Source organism: Onychostoma macrolepis, chromosome 12 (genome assembly GCF_012432095.1).
Source record: "Onychostoma macrolepis isolate SWU-2019 chromosome 12, ASM1243209v1, whole genome shotgun sequence".
Lineage (NCBI taxonomy): Eukaryota > Metazoa > Chordata > Actinopteri > Cypriniformes > Cyprinidae > Onychostoma > Onychostoma macrolepis.
The window spans coordinates 3,125,075-3,145,656 of NC_081166.1; the positions used below are offsets into that span (position 1 = coordinate 3,125,075).

A 20,582-nucleotide genomic window follows, 5' to 3' on the forward strand; every position below is an offset into this window, starting at 1 on the left:
AATCTTGGCCAGGTTGATTCCCACAGGTGTGTTTGGAGGCATATGGTTGAGGCAACTCAACATACTGCTCGATTGTCCACAGATGATGTGGATTGTCAAAAGCCAAAAATAGGATTTATCCTTCTTTTCGAGCTCTGATTTGATTTTGAGCTTAGAAACAAATATATTTACAAACTATGAACGTTGCATAAGGTTCCTGTACCTTTGGAACAATGACTTTTCTAGTCATTTGTAGGGTTTTTTAAAAGGAATATAATAGAGAATGCATTCACAAAGAATAACAACAAAAACTAAAAAAAAAAAATACAGCTAATGGTAATACAGCTAATGAGAGTTACTAGATAAAATAAAATTGCATGACCTTTTAAGACTTTTCCAGGCCTGGAAATCACAGTTTTACCATTTTGAATTACTGTGGGAACCCTGTTTATAACTATAAAAATCTGCAGAGCATTTCCACCAAAAGGATCATCTAATACCTTCCAGAAACTACTAAACAAAACCTCTGTTTTAATGAATCAATCAATAATGTATAAGCATTAAACTGAAGAAGAGGCCGATGAAGACCATGTGTGTGTCCTTCATAATATGGCAGATTTATTCATTTATTCAAATCAGCTTATAAACGGGTACAAATACAAGCACATTAATCATGAGGAAACTTTGGAAAAAATGGCAGCAGAAACTTCCAAAATCAACGAATGGAAAACTCAGGGGACTCAAAAATGAATCACTCACCCTAACTTCTGGAATATAGTCATATGAACCACTTTTGGACCTTTTTGAACACTAAATTTTCATTTTTGGGTGAAGTTAAACCACTACGTCATACCATCTCGCCACTACCATCCAAAATCCTCATTACATCTCATTAGCTCATCATCTGACATCACTAGCATGTCCTTGAGGAGATCTTGTTCCAACACAACACACATACAGTCAAGAAACTGGCTAAAATAGAGGTTAAAATGACAAGCAACTATAAATATTTCCTCATTGACACTGTGTTATAATGTTTCTGTGACCATTTTCTCATTTATTTTTCAATTATTCACACGAGCAGAGACCAAACAGAGCGAAAGATTAGCAATTCTTTGTACGGAGGAGAAAAGAAGAGAAATAATTCTACCTTTCATGCTGTGGAAAGACGACTGCAGCAAAGCCACAAGCAGAAAAAAAAAAAAACTAATCAAATCATCAGTCACTGAGGGAAAAAGACACAGCAGGGCGCTGTTGTTTCCCCTGGTCACTTAATACTTTGTGTTCTCACAAGATAGAAAACTAGAAAGGGACACGACAGGTGTGGACAGAATAAAAACAACAGCACAGGTTTCTCTTTCAAGCATAGAACTTAAAGGAATAGTCCAGCCTAATATGAAAACCCTGTCATTATTTACTCACCCTCAAGTCATTTTAAACCTGAACCTTATTTTTTCTCTTTTTCATATAGTAACAATTCATAGTCATCTGTCAAACTCCAAAAAAATAAATAAATAAATAAATAAAATAACACCATCAAAGCATTACAAAAGCAATCCAAACAATGTGTGCTATATATTACTAGTCTTAAAGGGGTGGTTTACTGTTTTTTTTCTTGGCTTGGCTGGTGTTTATGGGGTGCAGTCTAACATGTGTTCATGCTTCGTTTTTTTAAAAACGCATTATTTTTCATATAATTTACCTTTATTCCACACCACTCTGTCCCTTCTCTGACAAACGTCTCGATTACTTCCTGTTTTTATGAAGCCCCTCCCTCGGAAATACGTGATGGGCTCTGATTGGTTAGCTGTCTCAGTGTGTTGTGATTCGCTAAAGCGCCGAGCATGCGTCTAAATGTCCCGCCCCTCAGATCAGCACATGTGCTCTGGTTGTATTGTAAACAATGTTGTCGTCTATATTTCTTATCAATTTGAGTCCGATTGAGACGCAGAGGATATTAGTGAAGAGGATCACGCTGAACCTGTGCAAGCACGGCTTTTAATGGAATGTTTGTTTGTTTGTTGTCTCATACTTTTAGATACGCTGTTATTATGCTACTGCTTATGTTAGCTTTTAATATACGGTTTTATTCTGATTAAAGCTTTAATACGGCAAGATCAGTACGGCAACTGCACACGCGTCCATGTATAATGCTTCTCATTGCTATGTGAAAATGTATAATTGGAACAGTTTGTTGGAGCTGATCTGACGATCTGAATGAGAGAGAGAGAGAGAGAGAGAGATAGAGATGCAGAGCAGGGCGACGCGAGGAACATTATTAAGAACCGCCGTTTTAGAACATTAATTTTGAAACTTGTGAATCCATTAGAATCGTTAGAAGACAGAATCGTGATTCATATATGAATAGATTTTTACGTGCACCCCTAGTTTTCTCTTCCTCTTCTCTAAAGCAGCACAGCATGGCCTCGCCCCTTCCTTACATGTTCCCGAGGGCGGGGTTTATCTGGGTTCGTGACGTATCAGACCCGGGAAGTAGTTCGTTGTAGTCCCTTACCAGCTGTTTTTGTAGGCATTAAACTTCCAGAATTTTAAAAGACGATATCTCTGTTTGCATTGAACTTTCAGCGCTGCAACTTTGCAGATATTGTTTATGCTCAAGCAGCAACATTACCCACTAACGTTAAAAAAGTGAAATTGCAATCAACCACCCCTTTAAGTTAGATGACAACATTGGGTGATGAGCAGACTGGTATTTAAATCTTCATTCACTGATCACCTTGAAGCTTGGAAAGTTTTTCCTTAATTCATGTCCAAACTCAAAAAATAGTGCATCATTTTTTGTGCATTATTTTTTAAATAATTGTAATAATTATTAAATATTATTTAACAAATGTTAATTTTATAAAATATTTAATTAATAAAACTACAAATTAGATTATTATTATTATAATATAATATTATGTTATAATAATAATTATTTATATGATTTATTATTTATGTGTAATATTTTATATTATTCTATTTAATGTTTAATTTTTTTAATTATTACAAATATACAATGATTTAAACATGTTTTTTATTTTATTCATATTTATTTTATTTTGTTTCATTATCAGTAAACAACAACATAAATCAGTCACTAACTCACCTAAGTTACTTCAGAAGACTTGCAATGTAGCAGACAAGTCATTTGGAATACTTTTTTTGGTGTTAGTTTGTTTTTGAACTAAAGATGTCATTGGAAGAAAAGAGCTGTGTAAAGATGCTTAAGGAAAGTACACACTCCTTTTGTGTTCTGCACCAAAAAGAAAACAGCATGAATGTCAGTTCAGAACAACTCGGGGGTGAGTCATCACATAATCAACGATTTCTTTAACACTTCAGCTCTGCCAGCTTTAAATGAAGAGCACATGTGCCTGATTTTATTTACATGCTGAGGTAAGACACATCCAGACTGGAGTCCAGCCCTTCACTAGAGAGAGAAAGATAGACAAAAGAGAGGAACGAACAACGAGGGAGGCTGGACAAAGTTATTTTCCAGGCCTTGGCTGACTAACCGTGAATTCAGCTGCAATGAACTCATGCCCATCTTTTCAAGGACAAAGCACAGTTTTCTCATGCTTCCTTGGGAGAAATCAGGTCACGGCTCGTTCCAGAGCGTCTCCTCTCACACAGAAATTAGTTCCTCTTTATCATCCTGCACATCTGCTTGTCCTCTTATCTGATAATTGGAAGATGGATTAGTAATGCAGAGTCTGTATTAAAGACCTCTGTTTAGCGTTCTCCATGGATAATACCTCAAATCATGCAGCTCATTGAGGAGAGGTGTGCTGTTACTTTAATAAGCAATTAGATGTACGATTGTGCCAGGTGAAAGATAAAAGAGATGATAAAAATCCCTCAGATTTACATCTAGAGATCAGAATATCCTAAAGCCCAAAGACTTTTTGACTTGAGCCAATAAGAAAATGCACACACACCACACAGCAACAAGGTAAAAGCTCCTCTGCAATGACTTAACAACTGCGTAGCAACACCCTGGCAACCACCCACAACACTTTAGCAACTGCATAGCAATGTACTACAACTATTCAAAATACTTTAGCAACCACTCAGAACACTCTAGCAACTGCATAGAAACACACTAAAATGGTTTAAAACACTTTAGCAACCAGCCAGCAATATCCTGGGATCTACCCAGAACATCATAGCAACTTTACAGCAATACCCTTGCAACCACCCAGATCGCCCTAGCAACAAAACTACTCAGAACATGTTAGCAACCGCATAACAACACCCTCACAACCACTCAGAGTACCATAGCAACTGCACAGCAACACACTACAACTGTTCAGAATACTTTAGCAACCACATAGCAACGACCTGGTAACTAACCAGATCACCCTAGCAACAAAACTACTCAAAACACTTTAACAACCACAAAGCAACCACTCAAGAGTACCATAGCAACTGCATAGCAACACACTACAACTCTTCAGAACACTTTAGCAACCACATAGCCACAACCTGGCAACCACTCAAAACAGTAGTGAGCAGGTGCATTTGCTCAGGTGAGAAGCACATACATTTTCCTCAGCAAATGTAAAAGTGATGTGTGATCGAATGCCTCGACTTGCACAGTGTAAATTCCACTGAGGTCATTTCGTCTCCTGTATCAAACATCTGCTCTGGAACTAATGGAAAATCATCAGCCAATGGACCATAAAAGAGAAACCAGCACTCATACCAAACCCAAAATTTCATGGAAAATCGATTATTTAAGGTAAAATATTCCTCTCTCTGGACACGACAGACATTACATTGCCAAACGCACTTCAGCAATTATAGAAAATATATTTTAAGAACTTATAAGCTTTAAAAGAATGCTCTGGGTTCAGTACATGTCAAACACCACAGACAACAATTCAGAAAATATAAAACTGATGTTACAGCTTCGGAAACCAGAGCAAACTTTTGGCTTTAAGGGATAGTTCACAAAAAATTGAAAATTCTGCCATCATTTCCTCCCTCGTGTCCCAAACCTGTATCAATTTCTACCTTCTGTTGAACACAAAAGAAGATATTTTGAAGAATGTTGGTAACCAAAGACTTGATGGTCGCCATTGATTTCCATAGTATGGAAAAAAATATAAAATATGGAAGTCAATGGCTACCGTAAACTGTTTGGTTACATTCTTCAAAATATCCTCTTTTGTGTTCTTTTGTTTAAATGATGACATATGTTCCATTTTTGGGTGAAACAAGCGATCACGAAAGTAAGCAGATGCATATGTAAAATAACACCATCATCTAACAATAAACAGCATATAAATCAAAACTGCCCAACGTTACCGAATGAAATGTCGATCCAGGAAACTTTGGTGGTGATGGAAGCGATCTACTCCATCTAGGCTTCGTTCATTGTTTTGATAATTTTCTCAGCTTTTTGTTCAAAATGTTGCTTTTTTATGAAACTTGCGCACATTTAAGTGTTGATAAAACAAGAATGCATGAAGCTAGAATAAAAGCTAGAAAAAAGAAGATACAACAAAATAATCTGGGCCATGAAAATTTAGTGGAAATGTTTAAAAATTCTGGCGGTGGCTGGCAACATTTTACAAAAAACAAACAAAAAAAAAAAACACGCTGGTGGGGAAAGAGTTAACAAAGTCAATTTTGTCATCAACAGGGTGAGTTCTTAAGCATAACAAGATCAGAACCTAGTATCTAATTTCTAAACGACTCACAGGAATAAACCAAATAGCGCTGATGTGATGGGAGGACTGTTGACTAGGAATGCAATAATCCATGGAAATATTCAGAGGCTGATGTAATGACATCCCATGGCAGGACAGAGACTGCAGCCAGCTCTTAAGCTTTAGCTAACGAGGAGCGTTACACCCTTGGACCGGACGAAGGCCGCTTGCCTCATCGCAGGGATGAACTATTCCAACATGAGCTGGAACGAAGGCAGGCGCAGGAGACTGGGTCACAGAAAACACCTGAGGACCAGAAAACTGCTCAGCTGTGACTAAACATTGAGGAAACGCACCTGAGGGAGTCAAGAGGTCAGGAGGTTATTTCAACACACAAGAGCAAAAGGTCACAACAAAACACTCAAAAGAGCCAAACATTCTTGCTATACATGAAAGTGCTGGAAAATGAGTAGCAATGGTCTCTGAGAATGAGCTAAAACGAGTGAAAAACTAAAAACAATAAAGACTCAAAGCAACAACTGATCAACCACAAGTAAAAGAACTGGTCAACGTTTTTTCTGGCTTTAATTAATTTAATTACAGCTGTAAATATCAGACTTATTATCTGCATTTTTCAGTTTCAAGCAGCAAAACGAACGGTTTTGTACAGCTAAAAATAGCTGGACGCGGATGAGACCGGAAGCTAAACCCATAGAATTCACAAATAGCGCCCATTTGTACGACAAGAAAAAGCTGGATATTGTCTTGTTGTTGTGGGAATTTGTGGGTTGCATTTCAGACATAATTTTAAAATGAATTTCTTCATATTCATTTAATAATTTTGGTGATTTATGAATGTATCCTCGATAACATATTTGAAATACACCCATAGGAAATGCATTGCTTAGACATTGATTTTCACAGTTCAAGACTAATTAGAGATCTCAATTTAAAAAATTCTCAGCATTGCAAAAAAAGAAAAGAAAAAAGTTTTGTCAGAAAACCTAAAAATGCAGTCATGTTCTAATTAACGTAATTTTACGCAATTAATCATTTTTGTTTATTTTGACTAAATTAACACCCACAAGTCATTTAAAGGGTCAGATAAAGTAGATTTATCTCCTTGAATTTTTTCAGTTACGTAAGCGAAACAAAATATACACAAACGGCTAAATTATTGATATACAGTAACAGTACAGAGCTAGAAAATCATTTCATCTGGGCAAATGTTGAAACTCTGTGAGATTACCGCTCTCTTTTTCTCAGGAGAAACATCTGAGAAGCAACTCCGCTAACAAAAATATGGTAAGGTATGAAAACGTTATTCTTGAATGTTCAGTTTCAAAATGTCACGTTTTTTAAATGTTTTAAATCCGTTTACGTTAAGGAAACATTTGCAAACATTATAGGAATGCTACTTTTGAATTTTCTTTGAACATTCTAAAAAAAAGCAGTTACATTTAATAGTTACACGAATGTCCATCTAAAACAATTCCGAAAAAAGGTTCCATAAACAATGTATAAGTAACATTTTTGTGCTAACATTTGAAAACATTATTAAAGACCAGATAACTTTGAACGAACATTCTATTAACATTTGTTCTTTTAGAAACCTTGCCAGAACGTTCTGAGAGGTCTTTATTTGTTGTCCATTTAATCTCATTGCTGTCTAGCAGAAACAATTGAGACCTCATTTGTGATTTTTTGTTCTTATGCGTATGATGTGTTTTCAAATATGATATTTATCAATGATGTATTTCTCCATTTGCAGTCATTGTACTGCCAAACAGAACAAAACTTCAGCATGAAAACATCTCTTCATGAAACCCCAAACCCACAACAATAAGAACATACAAAACGCAAACTCTCCTCTGAAGTACGGGATCTTCGGGCACATCTGGCCGCATTAACACATCTGTCATCGCACACGCAAATATTACGAGTATGGGTGTGCACGTTTCTTTAAATCACAGTTCTTTTCATCTGCGATAGCGTCGCCATTTTTGCCACACACTCTTAGAAAAGTCAGGAAAAAAAATCGAATCAAAAATAAAAACATAAATCGAGAGGTTATTGCGAGGCTAGTGTGTGTCATTCGTGACGAATGTCTCTGGTAAATGATCTCATGTAACGTGTTAACAATCAAAAATAACAAATCAAAGGTTTTTCATAAGCACATGCAAATGTATCGCCTAAATTCGCCTGATCAACAGCTCCTGGATGGCATCCCACAGATGCTAACACTTAAAACTCATTTCAGCAGTGGATTTGCTTCTCTCACGCTTGCGCAATGAGCATCACATAAAATACAAATCAAAAAGCCTTTTTTATGAGTCCAACTTTCATTTTTGGTGCGAAAGCTTATGAAGTCACGGCCAAAGGTACCGAATTAGCCTGAACGTCAAAGCCAAGACCTAAACCCCTGTGATGCACCTCAGTCCCAATCCATCACACCAGATCCTGGAAGATCTTTCATCTCCTTCTTGTATTTTGGACCCACTGTTGTTCTCCCTTCGGGCCTCGGCGTGTTCATTATGTCCGTTTGAAAAAGCATTCGGATGGCCTACCTTTCAAACGGCCTCACATCTGCTAAAAGTAGCAAGAATATGATATATGAAAACAATCCTGCTCCGTGAGCCAGTCACAAGCATCTGGGAATACTTTATTTACTGATTCATTTGAACAGCATATAAGACACGCCAGTTCTGTCTCAACTGTTCATCTGATGTCTAATAAATCCCGAATTAAACGAAAATCCCCCCAAACAACCTGAGTAACATAAGAACAGAGATGTTTCAGAGCATAACATCTGTATACATTGTAAAAATGATTTTTTTGAAGATTATTGGAGTAAGTTTGACAAGAAAATATTTCAATCTTTCTAGCTAAAAATCTGATGTTAAATTCAGTGCGCCATTTGCAAAATGTAAATCTTCTCTGTAAAATGTACAAGCAATTTCTGATTGAAAATTATTTTAACACCATTTTTTTCAGTGTAGAATGAATAATTCAGATTCATATATATAAAAATAAATAAAAGAAAAAATTATATATAATTTTAATATAATAAATATTATATACGACTATAATAATACTAATAATTATAAAACTATAAATAAAATACAACTTATATTATATTATATTATGGACAGATGATGTTTTGCTCTATCAAAATGCCATGTTTAATTCAATGTAACACTAGCCAATTCTCTGTAATTATTTGTGAAATTTTCTAGCAATTTCTGAGCAAAAATTGTTTCTTTTTTTCAGCGTAGAAAGAAAAATTCTGCAAAAAGCAATGATTCTGTCATCAACTATTCACTCTCATGTCGTTCAGACTTTCCTTCTTCATTTGAATCATACAATGGAAAAGACACAGGCTGGTAAATAGAAAAACTAAATAGATTTTTCACAAAAGTAGTAGAAAGAAAGACATGAGGGTGAGTACATGATGGCAGAATCTTCACTTTTTGGATGAATTAGTAATTATTTGACAACATTATTTTAATGACACTGCTGATGCAGAAATGAATCTGCCATTTTCTCAGCATGCAAGTCAAATCTGGAATGGTTTTACTTGTTGGTTTTACTCCATGTGCTGAATCATAAGCCGTCCATTTGGTTGCGTGTCATGCTGAACCTTGATTCCTGGAAACCCCTATAGAGCTCTGTCTAGACGAGTCCTTCGCTTCGGCTGGAAAAATAGTGTTTTGTCCTCATAATTCACCTGATGGCAAATGAACAATGCATCGTGTCCGGAAGCACTCGAGTGTCCTTCGCTCTAGCTCTCAAAAAAACATTTCATTTGCACTCAAGGAGTCTGTGGTTGTGTCTAAATTACCAATCTTTCTACAAATGCAAACGCGTATGAATCACAGCATCTATATTCATGAAAACTCTGCACTGGAACGAATGACTTCAAACCGTCAGCCTCATTATTCTTCTGATGCAGCAAATGCATGCATAAAAGAACAGTTTCTAAATAAATTAACTAATAAAACACCCAGGTGACCTCTTTCTTTACTCTTTTGCTTCTTCTTTTACTAAATAGTGGAAATAACAATAAAAACCAATAAATACATATAAATGAATAGATTTTATTTTTATTGTTCATTTTCTATAGCCTGGGCCAATGGGGCTTCATTTCTCAGTATGCAAACGTGTTTCGATGTATTAATCTATTTATTATGTTTTATTATATAATATATCATTATAATATATACAAATATAATAATACAAATAATTGTATAACTGTGAAAATAATATAAGATATAATTATATGCATAAACAAAATATAAAACTAATTATATTACATTATATTTCGATAGTTTATATATTTTATATATACATAATATATACAATTTTTATATACGAATATATATATATATATATATATATATATATATATATATATGCATATATATATATATATATATAATAATTACATTATTGTATTATATATCACTATGATATACAAATACATCAATACTAGTAACTGAATAATTGTATGATTGTAAAATAAAAATAAACAAACATACACACACGTGTGTGCATGCATATATCTCTCTTTCTATAATTTATCTATAATTAAATATTTAATTATTATATTTAATATACCATATATATAATTAATCTTAATTTATTTCAAATAAAATATTTATATTATTTTATTATTATATTATACTGCTAAATAAATATATAATTATTTGTATAAAACAATAATACTACTTCTCAGCGCTTCCATTAAAAATACACACACACACACACACACACACACACACATTATTTGTGCTTTACTCCAATGCAAAATCATCCTTAAATACCAACAGTACATCATCTCTCCGCCTCTACATGTGTTCTCAGATCTAACTTCCTCCGGACTCAGCGATTCCTCACAAACACTCTTGCTGTCTTTCCCAGCTACACACATGCAGCACTTCCTGTAGCTCGAGTGTCAGTACGTTCAGCTTTCATCGGCGTCCCTGTAGGGAACTCTCACACCCGTCCGTCTGAAGCCAAACCCCAGACTCGTGCTCAGCACCGCAAGACTCAACATCTGCTTTCTGCATGAGCGCTAGGGAAAGACTCCCACAAGCCCCTGCTCCTCTTTTATTGTGCTTTAAAGAGCGCGAGTGGAGGAAACGCTGCTCGAGAGCAACCCACCGCCTCAAACCAAACCCCCTGAAATCAGCAAACAAAAGGAAAAGCACTAAAGCCGGGTTCGGTTTCCTCAGCAGATCTTCAGGACTCAGGGGTGAACGCCGGTCAAATGGGGCGGAAGCAAGAGGTTTTGTTTGCTTGGTGTTTTTTGTAATCTGTAACCCCTACAGACCGGCCAAAACAGACAGTCTCTTTCAAATGCTTATTCAGCACAGGCTGTCGGACTGAGGGGCCACTGCGCCAAGGTCAAAGGTCAAGAGACTCTGCAGGGCAACAGGATGCTCTGTCTGAGGTCAAGCTGCGTGTCAGAGAGAAGACAGGATGTGAGACGAGCGAGTGAGGAAAAAACACGCACACACACACACACACACTCAAATGTGTTTAGTGTGATAGATGGAACATGAAACATTTATGCAGACATTTACATTCGTGCATTTAGCAAATGCTTTTATCCAAAGCGACTTAAAAAGAGGAACAAAAGCAACTCATCAAAGTGCCGACAATATTCTTTACATACAACGCCAGGTATATTAGACAACAAGATTAAAAACATACAAGTCTTTGCTAAAAATTTAAAGTGCCCCTAGTATGGGTAATGAAATTTTCATATTTTGCATGAAAGGTAATTTTCAAAAATTCATAATAGGGGCACTTTAAAGCAATAATTCACCACCAAATTATTCATTTCTTCTCATGTTTTTCCAAAAAGTTATAAAATAAATAAATACAAGTGATATCTTATTTTTTTTAACATAACTAATACATATTTTATTTATTTTATTTTAAGTTTTTTTAACATAACTAAAACATATTTTTTATGTATTTTATTTTACTTTACTTTACTTTACTTTACTTTACTTTACTTTACTTTACTTTACTTTACTTTACTTTACTTTACTTTATTTAGCCTTGGCTCATTGGAGCTTTATTTATCAGCATGCAAAAATATTTCTAATCTATTTATTCTTATATTTTATTATTCAATTTTAAATCATATAATTATACGTTCAAACATAATATTAATTATATATAATAACTAATTATATGACATTATATTACATAGATATATTACATTACACACACATATTAAAATTCAATTATATTAATTTAAAATATTAACAAAACCTATGAAAGATACTAATATAACACATGATAAATTAGTGTGAGGAAGAGACTGAGATTTAAGTTACTGTTCACTGAAAGTCTTGCCTTTTGCTGTAACTCCCTTTTCGTCATTAGATGAGGAACGTCAGTATACTTTGGTCATGTAGAAGATCAAACACTGCTCAACATAAGTCATGAAAATACTTTTTTATTAAAAATAATGCAAAATCCAGTTTCATGTGTGGTAAGAGCTATTTATGGCCAGTGGTTTTTCTGAATCCCCTCACTCACACCAAACATGAACAGATCACCAGGCTTTGAACAGAGCTAATATTTCTCTCTATTACACTGACGACTCATTATACAGAACAATGCAAATGGCTCCATTTCAACTCCCAAAATCCATCTTTTGATTTGTGTGGTTCATACGTCCACCTTATAAGGATAAAGAACTCGAGCTGGTCAGTAAAAGCATGAAGTCACTGTACAGAACATAAAATATGGAGAAATGTTAATGAAAACTGTATAATGGCCAGCTGACATGAGTAATGCCTGAATGCCATTCTGTGCAAGTAATTTAATGCTTTTAAAATGAAATCTATTATCAAAAGAACAATTCTGCACATCTGTAATTCTGGCAGCACATTTAGTACTAAATAAAAGAAGAAAATGCAACTAAAAGACACACACACCACATCAATTAACCCAGTTTTGAACAACTACAGCTGTTCCTTTTAAATCAAATATGAAAGTAGATAATGCACGACATCAAATCTAGGCCTAGAATAAAATATTGCGCAATGCAGTGTAATACAGGTTAAACACATTAAAAATAAATAAATAATGAAAATTCCTTTTATAATAATAATAATAATAATAATAATAGTTTCAAGTTTAAAATCTTTATTGTCATTGTAACCTGTACAACAAAATTAAAGTGCCATCCAGTCAATGCATCACTCATGATCAACAAACATAAAACAGCTAAAATAGTAAAAAATAAATAAATAATAAAACACACACACAGCATACATTCTATCATTATTGCCCCGATCTCTTCTTGCACATCAAATTATGTTTTAGCAGCATTGAGCGTGGTAACCGCTGTAGGATAAAAACTGTTCTTGAATCTATTAATCCTTGTTTTAATTATACCATCTACCTGACGGCAGCAATTCAAAGAATGAATGTCCAGGGTGTGAAGTGTCCTTTATAATAATAATAATAATAATACATTTTTGCATATAATTGCTCCAATAATTATATTATTGCGTATAATAAAATGTATATATATATATATATATACAGTGAGGAAAATAAGTATTTGAACACCCTGCTATTTTGCAAGTTCTCCCACTTAGAAATCATGGAGGGGTCTGAAATTGTCATCGTAGGTGCATGTCCACTGTGAGAGACATAATCTAAAAAAAAAAATCCAGAAATCACAATGTATGATTTTTTAACTATTTATTTGTATGATACAGCTGCAAATAAGTATTTGAACACCTGTCTATCAGCTAGAATTCTGACCCTCAAAGACCTGTTAGTCTGCCTTTAAAATGTCCACCTCCACTCCATTTATTATCCTAAATTAGATGCACCTGTTTGAGGTCGTTAGCTGCATAAAGACACCTGTCCACCCCATACAATCAGTAAGAATCCAACTACTAACATGGCCAAGACCAAAGAGCTGTCCAAAGACACTAGAGACAAAATTGTACACCTCCACAAGGCTGGAAAGGGCTACGGGAAATTGCCAAGCAGCTTGGTGAAAAAGGTCCACTGTTGGAGCAATCATTAGAAATGGAAGAAGCTAAACATGACTGTCAATCTCCCTCGGACTGGGGCTCCATGCAAGATCTCACCTCGTGGGGTCTCAATGATCCTAAGAAAGGTGAGAAATCAGCCCAGAACTACACGGGAGGAGCTGGTCAATGACCTTAAAAAGAGCTGGGACCACCGTTTCCAAGGTTACTGTTGGTAATACACTAAAACGTCATGGTTTGAAATCATGCATGGCACGGAAGGTTCCCCTGCTTAAACCAGCACATGTCCAGGCCCGACTTAAGTTTGCCAATGACCATTTGGATGATCCAGAGGAGTCATGGGAGAAAGTCATGTGGTCAGATGAGACCAAAATAGAACTTTTTGGTCATAATTCCACTAAACGAGTTTGGAGGAAGAAGAATGATGAGTACCATCCCAAGAACACCATCCCTACTGTGAAGCATGGGGTGGTAGCATCATGCTTTGGGGGTGTTTTTCTGCACATGGGACAGGGCGACTGCACTGTATTAAGGAGAGGATGACCGGGGCCATGTATTGCGACATTGAAAAACTACAGGAACATTTGACCTCTGTAATTGCAAACAAAGGCTACTGTACCAAATATTAACATTGATTTTCTCAGGTGTTCAAATACTTATTTGCAGCTGTATCATACAAATAAATAGTTGAAAAATCATACATTGTGATTTCTGGATTTTTTTTTTTAGATTATGTCTCTCACAGTGGACATGCACCTACGATGACAATTTCAGACCCCTCCATGATTTCTAAGTGGGAGAACTTGCAAAATAGCAGGGTGTTCAAATACTTATTTTCCTCACTGTATATACAGTATCTCACAGAAGTGAGTGCACCCCTCACATATTTGTAAATATTTTATTATATCTTTTCATGTGACAACATTGAAGAAATGACACTTTTCTGCAATGTAAAGTAGTGAGTGTACAGCTTGTGTAACAGTGTAAATTTGCTGTCTCCTCAAAATAACTCAACACACAGCCATTAATGTCTAAACCACTGGCCACAAAAGTGAGTACACCCCTAAGTGAAAATGTCCAAATTTGGCCCAATTAGCCATTTTCTCTCCCCGGTGTCATGTGACTCGTTAGTGTTACAAGGTCTCAGGTGTGAATGGGGAGCAGGTGTGTTAAATTTGGTGTTATCGCTCTCACTCTCTCATACTGGTCACTGGAAGTTCAACATGGCACATCATGGCAAAGAACTTTCTGAGGATCTGAAAAAAAGAATTGTTGCTCTACATAAAGATGGCGTAGGCTATAAGAAGATTGTCAAGACCCTGAAACTGAGCTGTGGCACGGTGGCCAAGACCATACAGAAGAACCATGTCCTGTGGTCTGATGAGACCAAGATAAACTTATTTGGTTCAGATGGTGTCAAGCGTGTGTGGCGGAAACCAGGTGAGGAGTACAAAGACAAGTGTGTTTTGCCTACAGTCAATCATGGTGGTGGGAGTGTCATGGTCTGGGGCTGCATGAGTGCTGCCGGCACTGAGGAGCCACAGTTCATTGAGGGAACCATGAATGCCAACATGTACTGTGACATACTGAAGCAGAGCATGATCCCCTCCCTTCGGAGACTGGGCCGCAGGGCAGTATTCCAACATGATAACGACCCCAAACACACCTCCAAAATGACCACTGCCTTGCTAAAGAAGCTGAGGGTAAAGGTGATGGACTGGCCAAGCATGTCTCCAGACCTAAACCCAACTGGAAGGTGGAGGAGCACAAGGTCTCTAACATCCATCCGCTCCGTGATGTCGTCATGGAGAAGTGGAAGAGGACTCCAGTGGCAACCTGTGAAACTCTGGTGAACTCCATGCCCAAGAGGGTTAAGGCAGTGCTGGAAAATAATGGTGGCCACACAAAATATTGACACTTTGGGCCCAATTTGGACATTTTCACTTAGGGGTGTATTTTTCACGTAGTATGTTTTTTAGTCAATAGGCTAAAAATTATGTGTGTTTGTGTAATTAAATATTACTTGCGTAATTATTATTACATAAATTCATTATTTCATATTTTATAATATTTATATTATATTTATGTATTAATAATAAGTTATTATAATAATAATTCATATTTTTTCACATTTTTAAACATCCAACATCCAAACATCCACATCCAAAGTTTTTCTTTACATTACTTCATTACAGGCAAGTGATTATGGTAATACAGTTCTTTGTACCCGTACCACTGTTAGCAGATGATGCAGCTCCATGACTCCAGCTCTTCATTAGTGCACATGAGCCTGGAAAAACAAGACCTTCAAGTGCTGAGCCTCATAACAGCATTTCAGACGGGCTTATCAAGAGCTCCAGTTATCTGCCGTCTTACAACGGTCATTAACGCAGGGAACCGGCTCCTTGACATTACAAATTAATTAGAGGGGAAACCCAGAAAACATCACATAAACCCTCAAGATGCAGATCGAGGAGGAGGAGGAGGAGTGTTTGTCGCAGTCTTCCGTCTCTTTAAGCATCATTTTCTTGTCTTTTATATGGATGTCTTACAAACACTCTCTCGCTCATCTCTCATTCTCTTTCATGACTCGAGCCTCATTGTGCTGCTGCTCTCTCGTCTTTCCAGCTCTGCGCTCATTTCTTCAGAGATTTCTCACCCTTATTCTTTGAGTGCCTAATGCTTTCATCTGTGCATGATTTGGTCAGAAAATCAGATTGCAGTTTCAATTGTGACATGATCAACAGTCAGCATCGCATGGAACTGCTGCTCAAATATCAAGGCTGAAGTCCCATCGAAACATCAAAACAATGAGCAAAAACTGCGTGTTCACACTTGCACTTTTTTAGTTGACTCAGAACTGAATTTAGTGCAAAATAAGTCAGTTCTCCTTGCATTTATATTGCATTAACTTAAAAGTTGACTCAGGTTTCTTTTGTGATACACTCTCAGTTGACTGTTATTTGACACAGATATTTTTTGGATCCAAGTCAACATGAATCAGGGCCTCTTCTCTTCTCTTCTCCTCTCTGTTCATCACATTACAGCTCCAGTTATGCTGAAACTCTTTTCCAGATGAGTCTTTGTGTCTCTGTGGATGCACTGCTATAAGCATCTTTCAGTCTGTGCAGCTGAACGTGTTTGTGAGATTATAATAGAAATGCCACTGCTGGATTAAAGTAACAGTCAGTATTTACTCAATAGTGCCAAAGTAAACACATATATATTTTTTTCTTTTTACAGAACTTTCTCACAAGTTTGAAAAGTGGTTTGCTTAGACTTTATCATTAAGTTACATGTGAATCTTATCTTCCTTTCTAACGTTCCTCCGAATCAGCCTCTGTGATCCATCTGAAACACTTTGCAGGAGTCCGTATTCATCATCCGCTTGGGTTTATCGCTTCATGATAATGTGAGAAGGTGTTGTGGAGCTCTTGTTCTGCTGTCTGACACATGGAGAGGTCATGTCTCTGATAATAACACGTCTCCAGCGCTCATGAGAGGCTTTCCACTGAGGTTGTCTCCTTTTCCACCCCTGTGTCTCTATCTCACACGCCCCTCGCGTTACCATGGGAACAGTCCAAAAATCACTTCCACAGGCTTGTTTCATTTCAATTAAATATTACAGGTCCAATTAAGATTGTAACTTGAGTATGCAGAAAAATAATGCACTAAATAACCTGTACACTAACATACTGAATATACTGATGCGCCCTAGTTAGTGTTACACCATAAACGCACCCTACAATTCAATTCTCCCTACAATGTCAGAAACTACAGGAGTGATGCCACCCCACTGTTCACAAAATTATACTTTTGTATTTGACTAGGCAGATGAATAATGTACTTTGTTCTATTCTTTGAAGAGGAAAAGATCCAATTTTAAGTCCATTTCAAGTTCAGGTTATTCACAGAAATTAAATTTACTTATACAACTTAATTAGGGGCTTTGAATAAAATCAAGAAGATTAAATTCAATTCATGTTCTTGTCTAGATGAACTGAGTTTGGGGAACTCGTACAGAGATTTCTGACGGTTTAATTCAGCTTTATATGTCTTGTTATTGTCTTCCATTAAAAAGGCATAGTTCACCCAAAAATAAAAATTCTGTCATCATTTACTCATCCTCGAGTTGTTCCAAACCTGTATGAGTTTCTTTCTTCTGTTGAACACAAAAGAAGATATTTTGAAGAGTTGCTAGTAGCAACTGACTTGGGGAAAAAAGGGGGAAAAATACTATGGAAATCAACGAAACAATGCTAGTAAGAAAACAGTTGCGGTAGCCACTGACAACCATAGTAGGGGGGGAAAAAATACTACGGAAGTCAGTGGTAGAACGTTGGCAAGCAAACAGTTGCGGTAGCCATTGACTTCCATAGTAGGGGGACAAAAATACTATGGAATTCAATGAAATAATGTTGGTAAGCAAACAGTTGACTTCCATAGTATTTTTCTCCCTTCCATGGAAGTCAGTGGTTACCAGCAACTCTTTAAAATATCTTCTTCTGTGGTCAGCAGAACAAAACTTATACAGGTTTGAAACAACTTGAGGGTGACTAAATAATAGACTATGCCTATAATAAACACACGCATGACCCTTGACCCTTAAAATATCATGTTCTATTAAGACTGTTTCTAACTTAATACAGGACTCATGCTGTACTTGTGTTTCCTACAGAAAACATGCATAACCTATTTCATTTAAAGTCTACTGCTTTGTCTCGGCCATAGTCTTACAGTGACTAAACTGTGATCAAGCATTCATAGACTAAAAGAGTATAGGAAAATGAGAAACATAAACCGGCGGTCATCATATGTGCGTCATTGCTGCTTATAAGAAAGAACTGAAGTCTTTGACCCTGTAAATCAGTGTGCTGAGCACCTCCCACAACGTTGTGAACTTCTTGTGCTGAAATCAGAGAGTTTGAAAAACAAATCTGAGCTTTCAATTTTGATAATTTCATTTGACGAATGTTTTTTCTGCTCCGCTTTGCTTCATCCAGTTTCAACAACTGGAATTCATCAGCTTCACTGGAGCAGGAGACTCACACGACATCTCACACTCGCTCTCTTCCTTATACAGTATAACAAATGCTGGATTTAATTTCCACACAACACTGTCTGACCACTGCAACCTCAGCCAAAAGTCACAATAACACTGAAGTTTCGTGGAAAACAGGCTTTATGGCAATACTGGTTTTCATATTTATATAAAATACTGTTCAAAATGTAACAATAAAGACATTTATAATGTTACAAAAGATTTCTATTTCAAATAAATGTTGTCCTTTTGAACTTTGAATTCATCAAATAATACTGAAAAATAAAATGTTTCACGGTTTCCACAAAAATATGAAGCAACGCAACTGTTTCAACATTGATAATAATAATAATAATAATAATAATAATAATGTTTCTTTAGCAGCAAATCAGCACATTAGAATGCCTGGAGTAATGATGCTGAAAATTCAGCTTTGATCACAGAAATAAGTTACATTTTACATATTCACATAGAAAACAGTTATTTTAGATTGTAATAATATTTCACTATATTACTGTTTTTTTCTTGTATTTCTGATCCAGTAAATACTGAAATCATCATTAGCATGACATATATTGATACAATGTCTGAACAAGTAGATCTGATTACATCAAATGACTCCAAATCGGACTCAGATTTTGCACAATGTGCACTTTGAAGTCACGGTGGCCAAGATCAGAACTGAAAACATAATTTAGTGTCCTGTCTCGTATAAGAAAACAAGATCTGGACCGCATTTAAAAGCACTGTGCATGCAGCCTATAACTTCTAGTTAGTCTATAAGTCTATAACTTCAAGGTCACTTACATCGTATAATTTCACCCCCCTGCAACTTTAAATATGCCGTAGTCTCTGAATGTTTCTTTTTTCCTCTTCACGCTCTGGTTCACATTCACACATGCTCCATGTTACCAGAGAAGGGTTTTCAATCACTCTCACCGTGAAGATTAGTATCAACCTGAATAAATTCAGAGCTGAGTTCTCAGACCTCAGTTACATCACTACTGCTCACCTACCCTTCATACCTACACTCCCACCGTCTCGCTCTGGATGATATGCTGCACGCCAAATGAAGAGCATGGGATTCGGTAGATTCAGAAATTAGACCCTTGTGGCGTTTTGTCGCCTCCGGCATGAAGCTGTCAAGGCGAATGTTCATTTGCATTCAAAACAGAGCCGGCAAGGGTTCGTCTGACATGAGCTTCAATTACACCGACCTGATTGACCGCTCCACACTGGTCTAACACTTCTGAAACACAGAATTAGAGCATCAGCTCAACCTTCAAAAGCAAAAATACATGGACTCTTACAAGGCAGACAGAGATATACTACAGTGCCTTATGTAGGAATCAAACACCAAACTAAAATACGGACTGAACTAACAGCTTCTCTGATATTTTATTCTGATCAACACACTGATGCAAGAACTGACAAGCCTGTTGAATATACACTAGATAAGTGTGTCAACAAACTGTGGCCCCATAGTATTTCATATTCAAATGGCAAAAGTTTATGCATATATTACTGCAACACTTACTGCATGTTCTAGGTCAAATGGTCAAAACTTTGATAAAACCTCAAAACTACCACAAAAAGAGTACAATAAAACTGCAATTTAGTATTAGCCCGAACTGTAATAAAAAATAAATAAACAAATAAAATGGCAGAAAGTTTCAGATTATGTTTTAAAGTGATTGTATAGTGGTGAAACTATGATACAATTGAGAAGGGCATTTTCTATCATACAAAAGGAACTGTCAACACAGACGTCATGCATTTATATCTATAAATGGATTCAGATTAGGATGAAAGAATGTGTACAAAATAAATACTATGATATTCTGTAAGCGACCATGTATCTGCACAGGATTGCTA

The 20,582-nt window shown here is 36.2% G+C and overlaps 1 protein-coding gene across 1 annotated transcript in view; it reads right to left on the bottom strand.

Annotated features, from left to right (window-relative positions):
- The window catches only part of LOC131550814 (disintegrin and metalloproteinase domain-containing protein 12), a 112,008-nt gene that overhangs the window by 58,541 nt on the left and 32,885 nt on the right, over positions 1 to 20,582 (bottom strand). The gene's annotated exons all lie outside the window — the stretch shown is intronic.